The 25,115-nt window shown below is 40.7% G+C and overlaps 1 protein-coding gene across 1 annotated transcript in view; it reads left to right on the top strand.

Annotated features, from left to right (window-relative positions):
• Positions 1-14,091: 14,091 nt before the first annotated feature.
• Positions 14,092-25,115, top strand: part of smndc1 (survival motor neuron domain containing 1) — a 47,543-nt gene continuing 36,519 nt past the window's right edge. The window contains exon 1 of the mRNA XM_060933606.1: positions 14,092-14,260. The gene's annotated coding sequence lies outside the window, so the exon portion shown is untranslated. The remainder of the gene's footprint in view (positions 14,261-25,115) is intronic.

Genomic DNA, 25,115 nt, shown 5'->3' with positions numbered 1-25,115 from the left:
TACAATGGTACCAGACCCCGTTCTCTTATGGCATTTCACATCATCCGAATGAATGAAATGATGGCATGTAAGTGAATGGTAACAGCGACTCAGGAAGTTTCCAGGTTGTGTGGGGGCGCGTAACGTTTTGATTACGGGTGTAGAAACGATGTGTGTGGATAGCCTACAAATAGTTTTAATTCTGATACAGTGATTCTGACTAGTCTGGATGTAGCCAAAGAATAACTTTCCTCACATGTGGTTTAAAACTTCGACAAAAATGCGCACAAATCAACAGACAACACACTACACTGTACTACACACTGACAACACCTACAAGGAGGCAGATAATCCATATCAGTTAAAACTGTGAGAGAGCCAAGCGGTCCCACCTGTGACACCACTAGAGGTATAATCACTCTTCCATCAATATGCGTGAAAAACTGGCTCACAAAGGAGTGCAAGTACAAACAACCAAACCTCCACTGTTATATGTAGTCTTGGGCAGTGTTGGGGAAGCTACTCAGAAAATATAGTTAACTAAAACTACCGTACCAGTTAGCCTGCTCTACATCAGATGAAGCTTCTCTACATGACAGTTACCTGAAGACAAAATGTAGCAAGCTAAGTAACAAAACAATAGTAGTTTACTACATGCAAAGCTGCTTTATAATTTACAAAAAGGCCTATAAATAAATAAATAAAATGTGACCTAGCCTAACTAACAGGTCTTTACAGTAGACACATGTAACTTTTAGCCTACTATTGTAGGTGAAAAGCTCTTAAAACAATCTTTGGGTTGATATTTCCATGTTCCGTGCCCCTTGTCAAATAGTTTTGTTGTGTTCTTTGCTTTCTTGGGTCCTGAAGCACGAAAACACAGGCCAGAGTGATGCACCATCACAATGGTTTATTAGTCCCTCCCCATACTATCCACTAGATGGAGCAAGCATCTCCATAAACAGTGCTATAACTAAGGCTGTGAGCTTTTGTTTGGACTTGATTCAGCCCTTTCTGAGCTCTGCTAGCAGCCTAATTTTGGGTGGTGGGCTAACATTAGTAGAAGACAGAGTGCCCCACAACCTATGATCTTAGCATGATTATTAAAAAGGATGTACCAGTAAGCTGTGAGTTGAGTGCGAGTGTTTTATTGTTTTCAAAAGTCATACCAAAGTAACAAATGAAGTTGGTTAACCTACTGCACAATCTTCACCTATGTGGAGCTACTGATGTTACTAGATTTTGGTAAGAAGCACTTAGAATTAATAGTAACAAACGACAGCAATATGCTGATAGCCTAATAGAAACCAAAATAATAAATTTATAATAATAATAATAAGTCACAACTGTAAAGTTAAACCAGGTCTCAGTTGATACCCTTAAGGCCACCCACCGCCCCTCAGTCTTTCCTGTGTGTGTGCGCATAAGTTATCTAATCTTGTACTTGAGTTGTAGGCTAATTATTATCTCTGTCTTGACAGACTGATGCCACAGTCCTTGATTTTATGGATGACAACACTCTGGCTGGCTACATCCCAACTTATGGAGATAGGATTGCGGCAAGATGCTTCTGTTTGCAACATCATGATGCAAAAAACAAAGAATCATCAAAACATTCAATGCTTGAAAAACTGGAAAAAAAATGGGCATTAGTGGGAGTGATGATGACACTTGCAATGAGGGGACTTCTACCGAAAGACAGAAGAAATTACGCAAAACACAACAAATGGGCAGAAAAAAAGACGAGAAAAGTGGAGTTGGGATGGATCCATGAAAGTAAACAAGTCTGAAAATGCAAAGGAGGGGGGACAAGGACCCTTGATGTCCCCAAAGAATCAAAGAAAGGAGACAGACTACAGTATGCTAAAGATACCTTCTTTCCAAACGGAAAAAATAAATTAGGAAATTTTGAAACATTTAGTCATGACATAGTAGATTATCAGGAGGAAGCTATTTTTGATGATGCTATTACAGTTGGAGAACTGTACAGTTTACTAAGAATGGGAGTGTTGAGATTCTACCTGTGCACTAAGGCCCCAAAAGATGACAACGATGAAGAATGTGTTGGGGGAGATTCAAATGTGAATGAGGATGTACTACAGAATGACATGCAAGAAGAGGACAAGCAGCATCTTCAAACTGTTGATACAGAGGCATTAGACACATCTGAGGTTGAGGTGATGCTTGGCCCCTATCTTGGAGAACCCATGACTGGCCAAATGGATGACACTTTGTGATATCAACCTGGCCTTCAGCTCAATGAGGACACTGCCATCACATCAGCCCTCTTTCCCAGAACAAGCTCAGCACTCATTACTCCAGACACAGCATATGTGCCTTCCCCCATGCCTCCCCCCACAAGTACGGCAAACATTACTTCAGAGTCAGCATCTATTAATGATGTAGCAAGTATCTCTACAGCTTCATGTGGTGATGTGCATATCACCATTAAACTTCACAGGGTCAGTATTCTGGAGGAGATGATAGACCAATTTAAGGATTCATCACTTGTCAAGTACCCCCTTCGTTACACTTACATAGATGAAAAAGGAGCTGACCTAGATGGTGTCTCAAGGGATGTATATTCTACATTTTGGACACAACTCATGGACCACACAGCTGAAGGGGAGGACCTGAGGGTTCCATCGCTGCGTCCTAAATGGCAAGAGGAAGAATGGAAATCCATTGGCTGGATTCTCCGAAAAGGATTTCAAGACCATGGCTATTTCCCCTGTCGCTTATCCCCTGCTTTCACTGTATCACTTAATTTTGGTGAGAATGAAGTCTCAGATGATGTGCTTTTTGAAAGTCTTCTGTTTGTTAGTCAATCAGATAGGAATCTGATCACCACTGTGTTAAAAGATCTTTCAGAGGATGACAGGGATGAGCTGATTGACCTGTTGGACCGCATGGATGTAACAGCCCTTCCAACACAACAGAATTTGAAAGGCATCCTTCTAAAGGTGGCACACAAACAGCTGATCCAAAAGCCAAGATATGCATGTGAGAAGATGTCCTTGATTGCTGGTTCCTCCCTAAAACAAGCATTTGTTAGGGTTTGGCTGGGATTCTAACCTGGTTCGTTGGTGTGATAATCCAGCAAACCCCCACTAGGCCACCAGGGGGATGACTCAAATGCCAAGGCGGAAGTAGAAAAAGTATCAAAAAGGTTTATTTACAATATGTACAAAAAATATCCAAAAAATAAAAATACAAAAACACTCAGAAGATATAAGGGAAAAAATAAAAAATCCAAAAGTACAAAACAAAAGCCAAAAAAAAAACAGAAAAGAAAAGGCAAAAATACCAAAGCTCAGAAGATCCAAAAAACACAGTAACTACTAGGTCCAAAAGAAAAGCAAGATGCAAAATAAAGAACACGGTACAGAGGAAACTGGAGATAAACATAACAGCACAAAGACTCCGTGACAAGAGGACTGAACTCAGGGGGTATAAATACACAAACTAAATTGAACACAGGTGAAGATAATCAGGACTAAACAGGCAATTAACACAAACACAAAACACAGGAACAGTGGCGGCCTCTAGAGGCCAAAATAAACATGACACGAAAAGGAAATAACAGCGGCCTCTAGAGGCCAAAACAGTCCTAGTCCTAACAGCATTTGCGAGTCTTGCTTCTGTATGAGGACAAAAAGCCAACAACTAAAAAGCTTTTGAAGTTACTACATGCCTCTCCTTCCACCCAAGCAGAGAACCAGAGTTTTCGTTTCCTGCAACAGTACATTAGAGGATTGGATGATGTTGGTCTCAGAAGGATGTTAAGATTTATCACAGCGTCAGATGTTCTCTGTGTTAACAAGATTGAGATCATGTTTACGGCAGTAGATGGACTTGCACGTCGACCTGTAGCACATACCTGTGGTCCAGTTCTGGAACTGCCATGGACATATGCTTTCTATCCTGAACTACGCACCGAATTTGACAGTATACTGATCAGTAAAACCTCATACGAATTCGGCATAGCATAGGTTTATTATGGTATGCTTATCTCATCTGATTGTAGCAGAAGCAGAAGGCAAAGTTTAGAAGTAAGATATTTTTGAACATCCGAACAGAAATGAGGTAAAAATATATTCAGTTATATCAACATTTATTTGTCATTTTTGTATAGGGCCGTACTGTGGGGTGTTTTACCTGTTCGTGAAATGTTAGTCATATAATGTCTAATCTGTTTGAGCACCCACGTGCAATGAACCGGTGCTACAGGTGCTCTAGCCCCTGCCCCTTTTCTGTTTGCTGTCCAAAGTGCCCTTTGCATAGGGACTGTTTTTTTTTTTTTTTTTTTTAATATTTGTAAAAGATAAGTTAGCTCCAACATCAATATTCTCTACAATTTGACAATAATATATGAAATTATAGATTTATAAAATAACGTTTTTCTATGTAAATGCGGGCATCAATCCGTGACGTCATGCATTCAGTGAACCTCCATGCAGAAAGCGCATGCAGGCGGTTGACAGTGGGAGACAGTGCGAGGAACGGCATGGTAAGGTCCAGAGGTGGAAAGAGTACTAAAATATTATACTCAAGTACAAGTACTGTTACTCTGATGAAATTTTACTTAAGTACAAGTAAAGTTACCAGACAAAAAATCTACTCAAGTAAAAGTAAAAAGTAGATCATTTAAAATGTACTTTGAGTAAAAGTAAAATGTTACTTTTAACAATGGGTGTTTTCTGCCTCCATTGTGTTGTGCAAAAATGAAAAAGAAGAGGAAACAAGGATATATGTACATCTCAACCCAGATGTTTTATTTAAAGGAAGTGTATCAAATTGAATGCTTAGGATAATGCTGCATTAAAACTGAGACAAACAAAAAAGGTCAATACACACAGTCATGTCGTTTACATCGCCCTGACCACACACAAAGCATTGTACACGAAATATGAAAGTGAAATGTTGCACCGAAATCTCGTAGCTTGCCTGTGTGCACTGTGTGTTATTGAACAATTCAATTCAAACATTATTTGTTTTGCTTAGTATTCCTTTCTGGTCTGTTGGATGTAGAATGGTAGGAGGACTGATCATGTCAGGTTGGCGAGCTAACTTGCTTGCATGATTAGCCAACCGAATAACAGACTAGTTAACATTATGTTACAGTACCAACAGGTGGCTACTTCAACATTAGCAATGCCATCCACTATTTTTGGAATATAACCAGCCTATTGTCGGTTTTACTATGGAAAGGAAACATTATGATCAGGGGCAAAGATACGTTTTTTGAACTGGGGGGGACAAAAAACTGGGGGGAACAAAGCTGCCAGCAAACCAACCCCAACTCCGATATGCCTGTCAAACTTGTTGTGGGTAACCATAGCAACCAAGCTCGAGCTCGCAACCTGTGCAGTCTGTGCAGCTCAACCAACCGAATATCAGTCTTTGTTTTGTTTTATGTGAGTTGTTGCAACTATGTATATACTGCTGTGCACCTCAATAAACCGAATGGTAATTAGTCTTTTGATTTTTCCGTGAGGTTTGCCTTATGCAAAGAAAGACACCATAGACGTTTTTTTCCTCCCTATAAGTGGGGGGGACCGAACGAGGTGAATTTAAATCTGGGTGGGACGAATCCCACCTGTCCCACCCTCTATCTGCGCCCGTGATTATGATGCCAATGACAATACTTACCTCAACATGCTTGCGCAGATTAGACGTCGAATTTTTGTATGCCGCAATGGTTGTCTTCTTGGGCACACATAATCTGCATTGCATAATGAAACTGTCACCCCTTTTCTCTACGAAGCTGAAGTGATCACGTATGTAGGGCCAGGGGTGCACTTCATTACTGGAAGAAATTGCGTTTTCTGCAGGGTCGTCCACCACAGGTTCCTCGGTCTCCTCCATGTCTGCAGGGGCGCTTTATCAACACCCGTGGCCCAGGGGCTAGGCCCCTCATAGGCTACCTGTCAACCCTACCCTTACCGTTGGCCAGGAAAACACTCTTATTTTATTTGCAATACGTGTCAAGCATTTACAGTGTAAGCGCGTAATTAGCCTAGAAGCCTATGATAGGTTACGTTTGGCTCAGCGTAGCTGCGCAAGGCCCACGCTCACATCGCTCAACACATCCGACCACAGAGGGAGAGAAGAACGCACGCATTATCATTACAGAGCCGGTTCTGATTATTACCACGGACAGGACAGTGATACTGCGTAACTTTCACGCAGGGGCATGGCCAGAGATAACCACACAAGCGCGCGAGCGCTATAATGTAGACCTATGTGTTGTAAACATAAAACACACACACCTACAGACAAGTCCTTTTAAAAAATAAAATACATAAAAATAGCTCGGCGGCATGAAAACAAACATTCACTGCAAGTCAAGGTACTTGGCTCAGCGGCCACATGAAATGTAAACACCATGGACAGCGGCCAAACTCATAACTCTACAGACCGAAATACACGAAACCAAGTCCTACTAGGGTCTATTTTACCGATCTATGTTCAAGCATCATGCAAGTCTTCCTTCTCCTTGAATAAGACCGTGCGTTCAACTGCCTTTTTGACATGACTGCATCGAAATACCACTTGCAACAATATTTCACGCACTCCAAGAAAAAAGTTAAACATGATGAACATGGGCATACTGTTTTGAGCATACGATTTTTTAAAAAGAAACTAGCTACATCAAAGTCCTTCAATAAACCCATCCTTTAGCGCAATGAGCTTAACCTAGTTCAAAGCATGACACTAGCAGTAGCTGCATAAGGCAAAATCATGTGGGCCTTTCGTCAACAACAAGCCACGGCGGGCAAACATTAATAATCGAGTGTCCTTACCTTAAAACGTTGTCTTGACCACAGAACTTCTCAAGTATTTCACTTAAATCCACACGGGTTAACAACACACCCAACACAGCTAGCGAGAAATGTGGATCTGCGCTAGCTTTGTATTGCTATTCCCCTCAGTATGCTTACTCTGTCTGCTGCCCGAACTGTGAACATTATAGCCTACAATCTTTTCATCAATTTCTTCAGTAGATGCCGTTTTAGACATTTTATTATCCCCATCGAAATATGCTATTATACTAACAGGATTATAACTCAAATCACATGACACATATTCAAATCACAATTGATTTATTTTACTGTTGGACAGATCATAGCATATCTAGCCTAGCTGCACATAGCCTAGCTGCTGGTACGGCTGATAACTGATAAGTAGCTGATATTCTGAACAGATTGGTGATCCTTACCTTAAAAAAGTCTGTGACTTTAGGCAACGATTCTATCATTACCTGCATCTCTCTCTTTTTTCCTTTTATGCGCCCCGCTAACATGTGAACGCTTCATCTTTAAAAGCCTCTAAATTTGCGTCTCAGTAGTCTGCAGTCTTTGGCCTGCTTTCGTGCGTGACGTTACATTTTGTTACATTTTATTCTGGTACAGTTGTGGGTGTTCGTTTCGTGAACCACATCCACCATGTCTCTTACAGCAGGCTACTGTGCGCTCATTTATTTCTAACCTTATTTCTATCCGTACATTAATGTAGGCCCACGATTCCGACAGTTTATTATTTTATTAATATTACAAGGCCCCCGATTGGCTGTGGCCCAGGGGCTTGAGCCCCCCGAAGCCCCCCCCCCTTAAAGCGCCGGTGCATGTCCGCCATCGTCTGTGTGAGACTCGCGCGCGCGACAACTGTCCTTCCCTTGATTCATTTCCAGAACGCATTTCCCCTTCTCCGTTTTAGCCTTTTTTTATTTTTTATTTATTTATTTTTTTTACTCAGTAACAGTTGTGATGTAAAATGTACTGAAGTACACTACTTAAAAGAAAACATACTTAAGTAAAAGTAAAAGTACACTCTTTAAAAATTACTTGAAAAAATATAAGTACACAAAAAAGCTACTCAAGTACAGTAACGCGAGTAATGTAATTCGTTACTTTCCACCTTTGGTAAGGTCACACTGAAAGTCTCCTTTCATTTCTTATCTGAACATGCAATATTGTGCAGCTTAGAACACAACAGTAAATGCGTAGGGTTGTTTATCATTTAATGAAGCCGCCTAGGCTATATTTAAACCGTTTGCTCCATCCATTTCATTAACGTGGCAGATTCGGAAACTTTAGTTTGAACGACGGCGTTAATAACATATTCTAGCAGCTTCGAAAACTTAAGGCTGAATGACGATGTCCACAACATATTCTATCAAGACTATTATGTTATAGTAGCTTAGGTTAGTTGAGTTAAAACATAGGGAAACGTTTTCTAAATAAGTGAAAGCCTGCATTATGCAAAGATGCCAAGGAAAGAGAGGATAAAGATGGGCTGCTGAAAATATATGGAACACTACCTGTGTCAACTGCAACGGTAGAGCGTTCCTTTTCAAAGTTATAGCTAGTGAAGACAAAACTCCACAGCCTTTGTCATGAAGAAAGGCTGTCAGACCTTCTTCTGCTGGCAATTGAGAAAGATATCCATATTGAATACAGTGTTGTCATAGACATTTTCAAGAACATGGCAAACCGAAGACTGCTGCTTTGAAGAATACTGCAGCATTTAGATGGATCTCACTCACACACACACACACACACACACACACACACACACACACACAGAATGTTCAGTTGCAATTGAAATTTAGTTTTGAATAAAGTTAACTTGTGTGAAAAATTTATTCCAAGTGCCCTTTTTTGAATGTTGAGCCCCTGCCCCTCCAAAGGTCTTTGCACGGCCCTGTGTTTGAGAGCTGAAGGTGCACATGCTTTTTGTTATCTGTCAAGTTTGAGCAGTTACCTTAAACTTGTTGATGAGTTTCAAAGTGCAATGAGCTCAAGACCTGACCACTTTTGTGTTACTAATGTAACAATGTTAATGTTAATCCCAGCCTATTCCTGTTCTCTTGTTAGTTGCTGATGAGTTTACACAGAGCACAATATGCTCTAGTCCTGTGTGGGGTTATGATGCTGTTGTCTCATAGCTTGTTTTTACCAACCTGGATTTACCATGTAACACATGTTGATGAGTTCCAAGAGACAGCAATGTGATACTATAATGGTTCCTCTACATGTTATAACAAAATAAAATTTGACTTGCTCTTATATCCCTAATTTTTTAATTGATTATAGATTACACCATAATGTTGAGAAACACAACAGCTTATTTTGTGTTATGTTTAAGTTTATTTCATTTTACAAAAACAAAAATTAAGAGGTTCAAGGGAACGAGAAAGCATAAGAAAATGCCTCAAGTTGTGTTAATGTGTGCCCCCTCCCCTGAAGCACTAATCCCACTGCATTGAGAAACATAACCACACTGAATTCTTGATTCTGACATAACTTGATAAACAGACGCCTTAGCGTCACATGAACAGGTCACAGCACTGCATGCCATGAACACTACACTATGTGGGACAGTAATGTTGATCTCAGAGACATAACCCCATTTTGATTGTTTTAACTGTGCACATGTACGACACAGGAAACATAGATCATGAAAATAAAAACAAGATAGTTGTGATCTCGATATTCATCATACATTAATGTGAAAAATAACCAACAGTTGAATATATTCCTGCCTTTACACTGCAGATATCATGGGGTAATCTCTAAGTCTTTTAGGATGCATGCTCTCAGGAAAAGATACAGCTCAATAGCTTCATCTGCTGAGGTGCGTGAGTGTAAGAAGTTCTCTGCCATTAAAAGGCAACACATGTTGAATACTGTTTCATCACAAGGATATGGTCCTCTCGGTTGGCATTCTTGTTTACAAGCCTCCACTGCTTCCTGAGAGACATGTTTCAGGTGATCTTGTCCTCCAAATAGATGAGGGATGGTGTACATGAGAATCGGACGTCCACTTGGAGCTACTGCATTTCTAATCTTGCGGACAACATGGGTATTCCACAACTGTGCAACTTGCTGCAGTTCTTCCTAAGAAAAAAGATCACAGGGCAAGATTATTAGGCCTACTTAAAGTAGGATTTTGACAGCTGCCGCATAAGGGTAGCTTTCCCTTTGTCTATTGCTTTACCCAGTTTATTGGATAGAATGAAATTATTTATCTGTCAAATAGGATTTTTATTACTCTTAATTTGTGAGTTTAATGCCTGTTTGGAATGATCTCTCTCTAGCTCTGTCAGACGCATGTCCACGAACTAGATGGAACAGCCATTTGAGCCCATGGTGCGCACCGAGGGTCTACCTCCTAGATTTGTTACCGCGTGCACAGCAGTCACTACCGTAAGCAGGCAGTGTTTCATTAACATTTATTTGTGGTGTAAACCTGGATGTGTCCCAAGATATTCTAAGAAAAGGAAAAAAAGTCGTGTACATACCTGGATGATGCCCAGGCAACTGAACAGTATAAGCTGCTTGTCCAATAACTCTCCAGAGAAACAGTCTTTTGGCCCTTTTCCACTACCCTTTTTCAGCTCACTTCAGCTCGCTTCAGCTCACTTCAGCCCGACACGGCTCGCGTTTCGACTACCAAAAACCAGCACGACTCAGCTCGTTTCAGCCCTGCTTAGCCCCTAAAACTCGCACGGTTTTGGAGTGGGGCTGAAGCGAGCCAAGCCGTGCCGACTGAGGTTGGGGGCGTGAGCAGACACTCCCCTGTGCACTGATTGGTGAGGAGGCGTGTCCTCACATGCCCACACACGCCCCGCGAGCGCGCTGGGATCTGTAAACACCGCAAACCCGGAAGAAGAAGAATTACGAATTACGAGAATTTCTGAAGCCTTATGCACCTTGCCTCATCTATACGCTCTTGCCAGTATCTGTTGGCGTTGTCGGTGACAACAAGCCACAGCACCAAGACCAGCAACACTAACGACTCCATGTCCTCCATGTTTATTGTTTACTATTCGGGTCGTGAGACTACCGCTTAAAAGCTCACTGAATCAGTGACATAGAGAGCATCGTGGACGAGTTCGCGGAGCGCAAGGCTCGTCGTATGCCCTTCAAATAATGCGCGCAGTAGGCTATTGATGTTTTATTATGAGCCATGTACAGTATGTCGCCTAATGTTTTTTTGTTTGAGTTACATGTTCGTTTGAAGGACTTAATGTACAAAATAACATAGTTGCACCCCGTAGTGTTGAAATTGGTAAACACAGTGCATTCAGTGAGGTTTGCACCGCCCTCCTTTTATTTCTGACTCTTCCTGTCACCGCTGCAACCTCTGAGCGCTCATTCGTATGCCCTTCAAATAATGTGCGCAGTATAGGCTATTGATGTTTTATTATGAGCCATGTACAGTATCCTAATGTTTTTTGTTTCTGAGTTACATGTTCGTTTGAAGGACTTCGTTTTTGTAGCCTAAAATGATGTTATGATAAGCTTTAATAAAGGGCCCGGTCATTTGCCCCGCCCCCGCTCTGACTTGTTCCGCCACTGTCACTGATGTCACTGTTTGCGCTGCTTAACGACATCACGTGACGTCCACCCACTTTCGCTAACTCCACCCAATGTGTCCACCCACTTCCAGCCAGCACGGTTCAGCGCGGTTGTAGTCGAAATGCAACTCCAACAGCCCCGCTCAGCTCGACTCAGCTCGACTCGGCACGGCACGGCTCAGCCGCGTTTGTAGTGGAAAAGCGGCATTTGTCTTTCAGTTCCTGAAAACGATTCATCCAGTATTGGGCATGATCAGACCCGGCGCCAGACACGGACTGACGGACGGGCCTTGAATTGCTTGGGGGGGGGCACACATTTTATACGCCAAGCCAGGGCAACACAACTGTTTCTAGCAACCCAGGAGAGCAGCACAGACGTGACGAGTTAAATATTCTAAGAAACCTATAAAGCAACCAAAACAACTTTCCAAAATGTATCAAACATTGCTCAGCATATTAAAAGTTTTTTTTTTTTTTGCTCCGCTGGCCTCACAACGCACAAAGCTGATTTCGGGTATCTACCGGAAGATGTCGTGATATGATCCCGTCCAGCAATAAAATGTGATTGGCTGAGACAGCTGCTGATTTACCCAGATACCATTTGAAGAAAAAATGCGATTGGTCGGTTGGTTCATTCCATGACATTAACCCATTGGTTCCCAAGAAATATTGGTCCACGTTTATAGCAATGATCCAGAAATTATTACTAGTGTTTCTGTACTCACGGATAATAATGAATGAACCGATCAGCCGATTTCGAATAGTTACAATACATTTTAAATTGAGCACATTTTTCTTTATTATTGTTATACTGAAAAACTTTGACTTGTAGTTTACGTTTTTTTTAAAAAACAAAGAAGAAGAAGAAGAAGCTGTGACGGGCTCCTATCAGGCCAAGTGCGGTCACTCGCCGGCCACTTTCAGGCATCTTTTTCGGATTAGTGAGACCAGACCCTCTGAACATGAATGGGAAGATATCAATACTGGACTCTGTGAAAACTAACGGTCGCGAAGAGCATATGATTGAAATCGCCATGAAAAGCTGATTTTACTTGAGTGTTAGGTTGGTTCTCATGACTCAGAAAAAGCTTTAAAATCCACTTTTCTCGTGGATTATTTTGACACTGCGCAGGCGCAGTACTTCTATAACGGCAGGAGAGGGACAGCGGAGCACGAAGCTGCAAGATGATTGGAAAGCTGTTGGTTCAGATCGACATATGATTGGTTGTTGGCAGCGGAACAGGCGGGATATTTGCAGACCCGTACTGCCGTCAGAGACGGTTGATTAGAATGTTTGCTGCCGTTACGAACTGTCCCCATTCATTTCTGTGGACGATTTCTTCAGTGACCTGTTTCCTATGAAAAAAAGTCTCTGCTCTGGGTTCCAGCAGGGCGGGCCCACATGAGTCTCAGGGCGGGCACGGCCCCCTAAGGCCCGCCCATGGCGACGCCCATGTGGGCCCGCCCTGCTGGAACCCAGAGCAGAGACTTTTTTTCATAGGAGACAGGTCACTGAAGAAATGCCGCATGATGTCTTCTCAAAAAGGCCCACCAGCTTTCAATCCGCTGATTATGATTACTGGACCCAGATATATAACAATTACTGACGTTGCAGCGATCCGTACTCCATCGTAAGAACCTCTGCATTTCTGCTATTGTGACATTTTCTGTTCCCAAATCTGCACGAATTCTGGAAGGCGTCCCCATCCTCCTCTCGACTTCTCTTATGAGCGATGATACTGGGGTTGCTGTTTGTTGAATAGGCATGAATCCATATCATGAGTCTTGAAAAACCATCAATTGCCCCATTTATACATACACCAAATGGCTTTAATTTATCATAAGAATCAACATGCCACATAAAATTAGGCCCAGGGTTTAAGTAGACACATTGCATCAGGCGATTTCTTTGTCTTTGTTCAACACCATAGGGGTCGAGAAACTTTAACAAATGCCTCACCGTACTTTGGGTGACAACATATCCAGCTTGGATGCAGTTGAGATGATGGAGCTTGTATCCATGGAGCCTTCCGTGTCCATCCAGTTGATCAACGAGAAACGATGCTACCTCAAGAGGGTCGGATTCGTTCTTTCTTCAGTACAACCCCATACTCTTCAAAATCTTTCGGAGAGTACGCATACTGATAACAATGTCATCTACTGTGCTCAACAACTGTAGAATATCACCATGTCTCAAACCAAGCTTAAAGTAGAATCGAATTAAATCATGTACACGAGCCATAGCTTGTTCTCAGTAGACTAGGCTAGGACGTCTGCTTTTAATGGAAGTAGCCTAGCCTATGACATTAAACCATACTTTCACGTTATTTCTTGATAAGGTGTTTTCATGTTATTACATGAAAATATCATGAAATAACGTGATAATTTATCATGAATTAACGTGATAATTTCATGTTATAACATGATAATTTCGTATCATGAAATAACGTGATTTCATGTTATAACATAATTTCGTATCATGAATTAATTTTGTATCATGAAATTACGTGATAATATCATGTTATTACATGATAAATATATTGTAAAAACGTGATAAGATATTGTTATAACAATAAAGTTTTCACGTAATTACTTGATACTAAGCCAATTTTTTTTTTTTTTTGAGTGTGGCAGCAATACGTTTCCATACTTATAGCGTCTGTCCCACACTCCAGCCCAGTCGGTGGCGGTAATGCACCTTTAAATTGGTTAGCCATCCGCCATGAAACCTTAAAGAAGAATAACGCGGAGAACGTCACTTCCGGTTATACGCAGTGTCTTCGTAGGAGAGGAGAAAGGACGCAACGCAATCGCCAATTTTCGCCAGATTTCAAGTGTACATGGGCGATTCAAACCGATATTAGTTTTTTTTTTAAATATATCTTAAAGAGTGGTCTTTTTGGCGTACGCGGAGAGGTAAGATCACAGCTGATGTCGTGACCGGGTAACATCCGCCACTTACAGCCTTCTCCCTTAAGCGGGCCCGTGATGCTGTAACACGTTAGCGTCCCTGTTAACTACTGTAGCTGTTAAACTAGCTGGCATCATAAGCTCATGCCCTTGAATATAAAAGTTTACTTAACGATTAAAACATATTTTTGACATATCTTAACAAAATATCTCACAAAAGTACTCCATGTAACTCAATACTATCGTGAGTTTTCTTCAGGAAACTTGTTAATACCCGGGTTAGCTTAGAGGCCTATCTTTGGGCTGTGTATCTATAGGTATATGAGGACATTTTCAACATGGTTAAATGGCAAAACAAATTATACAGATAAGAGTCTGAAATTTTTTTAAAAATGATGCTAAGATCAAGTTTTGGTGTAAAATAATTCCTGAATTATTTTTCCTTGTAATCTCTCTCATGTAATCTCTCGCATTCTTGGGCCATGGAACCAAATTTTGCAGGCAATAAAGCTCACGTGGACTTCATTAAAATATATATATATATATATATATATATATATATATATATATATATATAAATAGTGTATATATACAATACTGTCGGAGCATTGTGATTGTACTTTGTAGTGCTGAAAGTGAATATATGAGACTTGTATCTCTATCTCTCTGTTATGGATTAAAGACTGTTTTTAGTCACTTTCAGCACCCCAAAGTACAATCACAGCAGTTGAAACTGGAACTAAACAACTTGAAATTGAGTCAGTGGGAGGGTTTTTCCCCTTTTGGTGGTGCCATCAATCGGAATTCCACCAGACAAACCAGTAGTTCTGACTTTTTTCTAGGAACATCACACACTGCAAAAGGAAATCCTAATCATGGCTCACAGAACCAAGATGGAAGCTGCAAATTGTGGAAATAGTTATATACCTATTACTGGTTATTTCTCAAAAAGGCTCACAAGGAAATGAAACATTCTGTGCATATTAAATAGCATATTCTGGTTATGGGGAAAGAAAATGTCTAGCTGTTGGAGCATTGTCAAAATAAATTTTCTTAAACTGATCCAATGCGCTGATTGGTCACAAAGGCTACGTTCACACTGCAGGCTGAAGTGACTCAAATCCGATCTTTTCGCCCATATGTGACCTGTATCCGATCTTTTATTGACAGTATGAACGACACAGATCTGATTTTTTCAAATCCGACCCAGGCCGTTTGGATATGTGGTCCTAATTCCGATCCCTATCCGCTCTTTTCATATGCGACTTCAGTCTGAACCGCCAGGTCGCATTCATCCGACTTACACGTCATCAACAAGCCACAAACGTCACTATTCTGCGCTGAAGTAGGCGGCGGGTCTCTCAAAAAAAATTACAACAACATGGTGCATAATCACGGACGCAGATAGAGGGTGGGACTCGTCCCACCCAGATTTAAATTCACCTCGTTCGGTCCCCCCACTTATAGGGAGGAAAAACGTCTATGCTGTCTTTCTTTGCATAAGGCAGACCTCACGGAAAAATCAAAAGACTAATTACCATTCGGTTTATTGAGGTGCACGGCAGTATATACATAGTTGCAACAACTCACATAAAACAAAGACTGATATTCGGTTGGTTGAGCTGCGCAGACTGCACAGGTTGCGAGCTCGAGCTTGGTTGCTATGGTAATCCACAAGAAGTTTGACAGGCATATTGGGGTTGGGGTTGGTTTGCTGGCAGCTTTGTCCCCCCCAGTTTTTTGTCCCCCCCAGTTCAAAAAACGTATCTGCGCCCCTGCGCATGACATCAATGCGAGGGACGCTTCGGGCTGTGAAGGTTCTGAATCTTCTCAATGGAAGGACGCAGAGGTTAGGGAGCTGATTTCCATTTGGGGGGATGCAGCTATTCAAGCTAGATTGGATGGGTCATACCGCAACCGGGCGGTTTTACTTCCGTAAACACTGGCCATGCTCACTGCGTGTGACGTCGTCGTATCCTGCAATGCGCATGCGGAACACTTTTAGGTCGCTTTTCGTTCATACTGAGGATCACATACAAGTCGCATATATTTGTTAATGTGAACGACCTCACAAAAAAATCGGATTTCACAAAAAAATCGGAATTGAGCATTAAGCCTTGCAGTGTGAACGTAGCGTAACTCTTTTCAGGGGAAAGTAGTTTAGTTTGTGAATCCTTAAAGTCGCTACAAATCACATGTGTCTTAAGGGGTTAATTTGCATATTTGCCAGATTTTCATGAATATTTGAGTAGCAAAGCATTGCATGAAGTAGGAATTTTTTTTTTTTACAATTCAGGGTGAAAAGCCTAGGCTTCCTCATGTTATATGATTTCTCACTAAAATTGAGAAACCTAAAAAGCAGAAAAAAATTATGTATGGAACAACCTCCTTATTATTACTTTATGTATGAGGAACAAAAGTTCCTCACACAGTGATCAGTGATTGTTGGGAAAATGGTGGCAAGTCCGGCAAACCTGTGGTCAGTTCTTTCTTGTGATGCCAATATTATGTGTACTTCAGGCTACATCCACACGACAATGAGATTTTTTTTTTTTAAATATTGCGTCCACATGGGCAACGGATCAGTAAAATATCAGGTACATATGGCAACGCAACGCTTGCTGAAAACGATGCAATACACATGCCACACCTCTACGTGCGCTGTAAGATGGTCCCATCGGAGACACCAGAACAATAGAAGAAGTAGACGCATGCGCATAAACCCCTTCTTCTGTAGCATCACATAAAGTTTTGATTATTAATCAGTAGTGTAAAACGAAAGACGCGGAAAGAGGAATGAATGGGGGTAGATGGAAGCCGGTACGCCAACATTCTGATATTCTCCAGAATACTTTAATGGTCCGGAATAAATTGAATGCTACACGTTGATGGATTACTTTGTTCTTCTACACCCTTTTTGAGGAATGTATTGTCAGCCTTAAACCAACATCTGAAGAGGTGAGATCGCTCCTTTTTTTCCCTATTTTTGCTGGCGGGATTGTTTTTGTTTTTGGAAAGCGCATGGGTGGTGTGCGGTTTGGTACTGCTTCCACAGTGTTTGGACTAAAGACTCTGCCCTAAGGGCTGTTCTCTCTCTCTCTCACTTTGCACCATTACACAATAAATATTCACAGTGAAAATATTTTGTAAGCGCGTTTCATGAACCAAGTTATAGGATTTGTTGACAACTCGCATCGAGTTTTACACTTCTACCCGGCGTGAAGCACTGACAGTCGTGGTTGTGATGCCATCGTAAACAAATCCGTTCTACTCATCCAGACGACTTTGCAACGGCGCCGTTGCCAGATTTTCCACTCTGGAACCCGTTCTCAAAAGATTTCGTTTTGGGGCACCCAAAATGCCGGTGCCGTGTGGACGCCAGGCCGAAACAATAAACAATTTTATCAGATTCACCTGAATCCGTTATCGTGTGGACAGGGCCTCAGTCACCTGGGGTTGCAGTGCAGCTTTCAAACACTATGTAAATAACTGAACTACATTTACACAGAAGTAACATGGTGATGACTACCACAATCTGCTACACAGGAGACCACCCTGAGGTCTCCTGCGTAGCAGGTTGTGGTAGTCATCATTGTGAGCAGAACCTTCTGAATAGAAGGGTTCCCACTGGGTTCTGAGAAATATTCTCCATTTTTTTTCCTTGAAAAATAAAGCCAAAAAAGTATTCTTCACTTTTTCTTAGTTACTGACTTATCAAAGTGGACTTAATGCAGGTTTATACCAACCAAACTGGCACAATCGAAATATTTGTACAGATACAGATCTCTGCGTTACATATAAAATTTGGGCTCCACTCCAGCCTCTAATAAGAGAGACTTGATTTTGGCCACCCTGTGCACCATCAAGCTACAACCCCAATTCCAAAAAAGTTGGGACAAAGTAAAAATTGTAAATAAAAATGGAATGCAATGATGTGGAAGTTTCAAAATTCCATATTTTATTCAGAATAGAACATAGCATATCAAATGTTTAAACTGAGAAAATGTATCATTTAAAGAGAAAAATTAGGTGATTTTAAATTTCATGACAACACCACATCTCAAAGTTGGGACAAGGCCATGTTTACCACTGTGAGACATCCCCTTTTCTCTTTACAACAGTCTGTAAACATATGGGGACTAAGGAGACAAGTTGCTCAAGTTTAGGGATAGGAATGTTAACCCATTCTTGTCTAATGTAGGATTGTAGTTGCTCAACTGTCTTGGGTCTTTTTTGTCGTATCTTCCGTTTTGTGATGCGCCAAATGTTTTCTATGGGTGAAAGATCTGGACTGCAGGCTAGCCAGTTCAGTACCTGGACCCTTCTTCTACGCAGCCATGATGCTGTAATTGATGCAGTATGTGGTTTGGCATTGTCACGTTGGAAAATGCAAGGTCTTCCCTGAAAGGGACGTCGTCTGGATGGGAGCATATGTTGCTCTAGAACCTGGATATACCTTTCAGCATTGATGGTGTCTTTCCAGATGTGTAAGCTGCCCATGCTACATACACTAATGCAACCCCATACCATTAGAGATGCAGGCTTCTGAACTGAGCGCTAATGATAACTTGGGTCGTCCTTCTCCTCTTTAGTCCGAATGACACAGCGTCCCTGATTTCCATAAAGAACTTCAAATTTTGATTTGTCTGACCACAGAACAGTTTTCCACTTTGCCACAGTCCATTTTAAATGAGCCTTGGCCCAGAGAAGACGTCTGCGCTTCTGGATCATGTTTAGATACGGCTTCTTCTTTGAACTATAGAGTTTTAGCTGGCAACGGCGGATGGCACGGTGAATTGTGTTCACAGATAATGTTCTCTGGAAATATTCCTGAGCCCATTTTGTGATTTCCAACACAGAAGCATGCCTGTATGTGATGCAGTGCCGTCTAAGGGCCCGAAGATCGCGGACACCCAGTATGGTTTTCCGGCCTTGACCCTTACACACAGAGATTCTTCCAGATTCTCTGAATCTTTTGATGATATTATGCACTGTAGATGATTATGTTCAAACTCTTTGCAATTTTACACTGTCGAACTCCTTTCTGATATTGCTCCACTATTTGTTGGCGCAGAATTAGGGGGATTGGTGACCCTCTTCCCATCCTTACTTCTGAGAGCTGCTGCCACTCCAAGATGCTCTTTTTATACCCAGTCATGTTAATGACCTATTACCAGTTGACCTAATGAGTTGCAATTTGGTCCTCCAGCTGTTCCTTTTTTGTACCTTTAACTTTTCCAGCCTCTTATTGCCCCTGTCCCAACTTTTTTGTGTTGCTGTGTTGCTGTCATGAAATTTCAAATGAGCCAATATTTGGCATGAAATTTCAAAATGTCTCACTTTCAACATTTGATATGTTGTCTATGTTCTATTGTGAATACAGTATCAGTTTTTGAGATTTGTAAATTATTGCATTCCGTTTTTATTTACAATTTGTACTTTGTCCCAACTTTTTTGAAATTGGGGTTGTAAAATAAACCTCTTTAGTTTGAGCTTACTTAAGGTTGTTTTAGCATGGAATTATTCAAAAGCGATATGAGGACTGTCTTTACCCTTAACTTCAACAGAACACTGGATTTACAATTGAACAGAGTCGAGAAGAATCTTGGAACAACCAACAGTTAAAGGAATCTGATTTTCCCGTCGATTTATGAACCGAACCGCATTCTTTATACTTTAGCTCAAGGGTGTTTCTAGCTATTGAAAAGACCAGGTGTAAGTCAAGTTTTCTTGAATTTTTTTATTTATTTCTTTTTTTAATTTATTTTTATTATTATTAGTTATTTTTTTAGGGGAGATTGGCATCGATAGGTTGGGGAAGTTACAGTGGTGCTTGAAAGTTTGTGAACCCTTTAGAATTTTCTATATTTCTGCATAAATCTGACCTAAAACAACATCAGATTTTCACACAAGTCCTAAAAGTAGATAAAGAGAACTCAGTTAAAAAAATGAGACAAAAATGTTATACTTGGTCATTTATTTATTGAGGAAAATGATCCAATATTACATATCTGTGAGTGGCAAAAGTATGTGAACCTTTGCTTTCAGTATCTGGTGTGACCCCCTTGTGCAGCAATAACTGCAACTAAACGTTTGCAGTAACTGTTGATCAGTCCTGCACACTGGCTTGGAGGAATTTTAGCCCATTCCTCCGTACAGAACAGCTTCAGCTCTGGGATGTTGGTGGGTTTCCTCACATGAACTGCTCGCTTCAGGTCCTTCCACAACATTTCCATTGGATTAAGGTCAGGACTTTGACTTGGCCATTCCAAAACATTAACTTCTTTAGCCATTCTTTGGTAGAACGACTTGTGTGCTTTGGGTCATTGTCTTGCTGCTTGACCCACCTTGTCTTGAGATTCAGTTCATGGACAGATGTCCTGACATTTTCCTTTAGAATTTGCTGGTATAATTCAGAATTCATTGTTCCATCAACGATGGCAAGCCGTCCTGGCCCAGATGCAGCAAAACAGGCCCAAACCATGATACTACCACATGATGTTTCACAGATGGGATAAGGTTCTTATGCTGGAATGCAGTGTTTTCCTTTCTCCAAACATAACGCTTCTCATTTAAACCAAAAAGTTCTATTTTGGTCTCATCCGTCCACAAAACATTTTTCCAATAGCCTCATGGCTTGTCCACATGATCTTTAGCAAACTGCAGATGAGCAGCAATGTTCTTTTTGGACAGCAGTGGCTTTCTCCTTGCAACCCTACCATGCACACCATTATTGTTCAGTGTTCTCCTGATGGTGGACTCATGAACATTAACATTAGCCAATGTGAGAGAGGCCTTCAGTTGCTTAGAAGTTACCCTGGGGTCCTTTGTGACCTCACCGATTATTACACACCTTACTCTTGGAGTGATCTTTGTTGGTCGACCACTCCTGGGGAGGGTAACAATGGTCTTGAATTTCCTCCATTTGTACACAATCTGTCTGACTGTGGATTGGTGGAGTCCAAACTCTTTAGAGATGGTTTTGTAACCTTTTCCAGCCTGATGAGCATCAACAATGCTTTTTCTGAGGTCCTCAGAAATCTCCTTTGTTCATGCCATGATCCACTTCCACAAACGTGTTGTGAAGATCAGACTTTGATAGATCCCTGTTCTTTAAATAAAACAGGGTGCCCACTCACACCTGATTGTCATCCCATTGATTGAAAACACCTGATCCTAATTTCACCTTCAAATTACCGTATTTTTCGGACTATAAGTCGCACTTTTTTTCATGGTTCGGCTAGCCATGCGACTTATACTCCGGTGCGACGTATATATGTTTGTTTGTTTTTTTTTCACCGCGGAATAACTGGAGCTGATGCCGAGTCTGACGACAGCCACGCAGAAGAAGAGGAAACGGCGCTTCGTCTGCCGCTGGAGTTGGCAGAGTTGTTCAGAAGCGACACCGAGGATGAGGAATTCAATGGATTTGCTGATTTGGGGTGAAATCGCCAGCTTGATAAACTTGATTGACCTCTGTTTTATTATTAATGATAGGGCTATAGTTATTTAAATAAGTTATGTAATGATTTTAGGCAGTGCTTAATTTGTGAAGTGGGAGGTCCCAGAACGCAGGAGGTGGGTGGGTCCGGCGACTCAAAAAAAAAAAAAAAGGTGGGGGGTGGTTTACTATAACTTTACGCACACACGCTTATTGTGTGTGTAAAAAAAAAAAAATAATAATATCAGACATTATGATCTTAGAAAACGCTTTAGTGACGAACAGTTACAGACAGTAATATGTCGTGATATGTTATAAAATATTTTTATTAGGCTATGTATTAAATTATATATTAAATTTATCTTCTAAAATAACAGACTACTCATATCACAACCGGTTTATTTCACCATTGGAGATCAGATCACACAAGACATGAGTTAAATTACTCTTTTTAAGGATTTAAGTAGGGGATTTAAAAGCGGTTGTTTTTTTTTCACTAGACGGTTGTCTTTGGAGATGATATACCTAGGTATAGCCTACTTGACCTCTGATTTAATGAAATAAAATTCGACAAAAATGAAGAATGACACTCCTCGATGATGACTACAGCTTTAATAACAAAGATGAAAGAGCCATGGGGCGATAATAAGCCCTACCGGTAAAAATAACCTAAAAGCAAACTGATTAATGCATCAGTAATAGGCTACTAATATTAGTTATAATAATAATAATATAGGCTATTAGTAATAACAATAGTGATAGTATTAAAGATAGTAGTAGATATTTAAAATAATCAGACTAGGCTACTTACAGGGCAAAGGGCGCGTTATCACTGCTCAGCTGTTCGGTTATTAAATAAACAATGCAGTCGCGCAGTAACTGCGCGCCGCTTATCAGATACAATCACAGATTCTATGGATAGAATAACCCGTCAAAAAAGTGCGACTTATAGTCCGGTGCGACGTATATGTTTTTTTCGTCTTCATAATGCATTTTTTGGCTGATGCGACTTAAACTCCGGAGCGACGTATAGTCCGGAAAATACGGTAACTGCTAATCCTAGAGGTTCACATACTTTTGCCACTCAGATATGTAATATTGGATCATTTTCCTCAATAAATAAATGACCAAGTATAATATTTTTGTCTCATTTGTTTAACTGGGTTCTCTTTATCTACTTTTAGGACTTGTGTGAAAATTTGATGATGTTTTAGGTCATATTTATGCAGAAATATAGAAAATTCTAAAGGGTTCACAAACTTTCAAGCACCACTGTATCTCTGACTTTACCCACACATTCAAATGTTATCTTTTTATTACTGATTTTTTACTGCTCTTTTTAAATTTATTTGGTTGACTTCAGTTTCTGACTTCTTAACACACAATGTCTCAGGAAACTGAGGCACGTCAGTTGACTATTAAATATCACGAGTAAAATTTATCAATTTAATTAAAAATATCACTTCTCACTTGCATCTCTCCTTTAGGACCACAATTATACCATTTCTAAGCTAAATTATATTACAGCATTCAAAATCCCAGATGACATCCAAGTCAGTTGTTTTCTTTTAATCTCTCACTTTTTTTGAGGGTGAAAATACCCAGGGACCATAGCCCTGAGTGATGGGGCCTAACAACACTACAGCGTTCGCCACAGGAACTCAACACACCATGCTGCCTGAAATGGAGCTCCTTTCAGTCGCTTGCCGGCTGACAGCACTTTCACTTTGGCGTTTTTTTTTTTTTAACTGACCCCTGTTTTACTGGCACTGTCTGATGTGCTCGGGGACAGTAGGAGCTTGGAGTGTGCCTCCCCCGTGCCTGTTAAGGCCTTTAAATTATCAGTGCTTGAAGAAGCCTGCCCAAAAAACTTTGTCAGCTGTGCCATCAAACAGATGCTCCTTCAGACACAAACTGATTAAGTTTACCTTTGACAGGTTACCCAACTCAATAGTTAAACAGACTGCAGGCCAGTTTTGGTGAGAGAGGACAGGGGGTTAATGGAGGCTTTACAGATTGTGTCCTCTGACACAGTTTATAAGCCACCATCTAGAAATACAATTGTATCCAAAATCCAGCAGCTTTGACACCAAAAAGTAAGGAAAAGAGGGTGTATTATAGAGGACATGTAGACCCCTTGCACTGACATCACATTTACCTTAGCAACCGTCACTACCCTATGCCTGGGGGGCGAGCAAACTTTCTTTGCATACTGAACCCAAGCGGAGATGTCTGGCATCTGTTGCTGCTGTCTGAAGAAAACTACAGCTAAAAAAAGCTCTACTACCGGATTACTTGGGTCATCTTAGTCAGAAAGAAGAAAGGATAGATATGCAAGGAAATTAGTTTGTTAGTGGTTATGATCGTTACAAAATTCCTTGAAACAACTGGAGTGACGGTGCAGGTTTGTGGCCTAGCATTAGCTACATGTTGAAATATACCTTCTTTTCCCCAAAGAGTCCAAACACGGAAGAACAGTTTTAAAAAAACCAAACAAACTACAAAAGCAAGAAAACCTTCTTTGTGTAAAGACTTTTTTCCCCCGACATCAGTATTTGGGAACAGAATGTTGCGAAAGCCAAGGCATTTACCCTCAACGACGAGATGGGCTAGATAGTGTTCCTGGCCCTCCGTATCTTGGCAATTCCATGGACATCTAGTTACAGAGCTATTTGCACGCTATCATTTATACAGTGATGCTTATTGTTAAAACAATACCTGAAGTGTTTATTTTATAAATATGTCTTGCTCTAGACTTTCAAACAATATTGTAAGATTTTATTTTTATTTTATCTAACAGTGGATGGTACAATAATTATAAACACTAACAGAATCCGCACATTCCAGTTGTAGCTATAGTCATATAGTAACTATAATCACCCTTGTAATAATAATTTCAATAAACGGTTAATGTTCAGTTCCCACTTCATTTATTCTCTACTCAAAAGGCACAACTGAGTCGCATAGGTTGAGAAGTGTGTAATGGACAATAACAATTTTATCCCAAATATTTGCTAACGGAAACAAAGCTTTAGTGCTCTCTGCTCTTAATATTTTTTGTTCTTTCAGGATATATCCCACATGTAGCTGCTTGTTGGGTTTTTATCCCCCAAAGGAGGATTATGTCGTGGCAATGTCCGTCTGTCCCGGGAAGGGTACTCACCTTCTGAAATCAACTCCTCTGTTAATTTTTGGAGGAATTTCACGAAACTTGACACAATTCTTTGCTGTATGTTGTTAATATGCATACTGCGATTTTGTTCAATTCAGTCGCATTTTACCAGAGTTATGGCCCTTGATTACCAAACTTGTACTTTAACAATTTCATGAGGGTGTGCTTATTTTCTGAAATGAACTCCTCTCACAATTCTTGGAGGAATTTCACAAAACGTAGCAAAAGGCATTATTATATGTTGCTAA

The sequence above is a fragment of the Neoarius graeffei genome, chromosome 11 (assembly GCF_027579695.1).
Source record: "Neoarius graeffei isolate fNeoGra1 chromosome 11, fNeoGra1.pri, whole genome shotgun sequence".
Taxonomy (NCBI): domain Eukaryota; kingdom Metazoa; phylum Chordata; class Actinopteri; order Siluriformes; family Ariidae; genus Neoarius; species Neoarius graeffei.
Note: the sequence above shows the minus strand (reverse complement) of the source record. Positions and strands in the feature narration are given on the sequence as shown.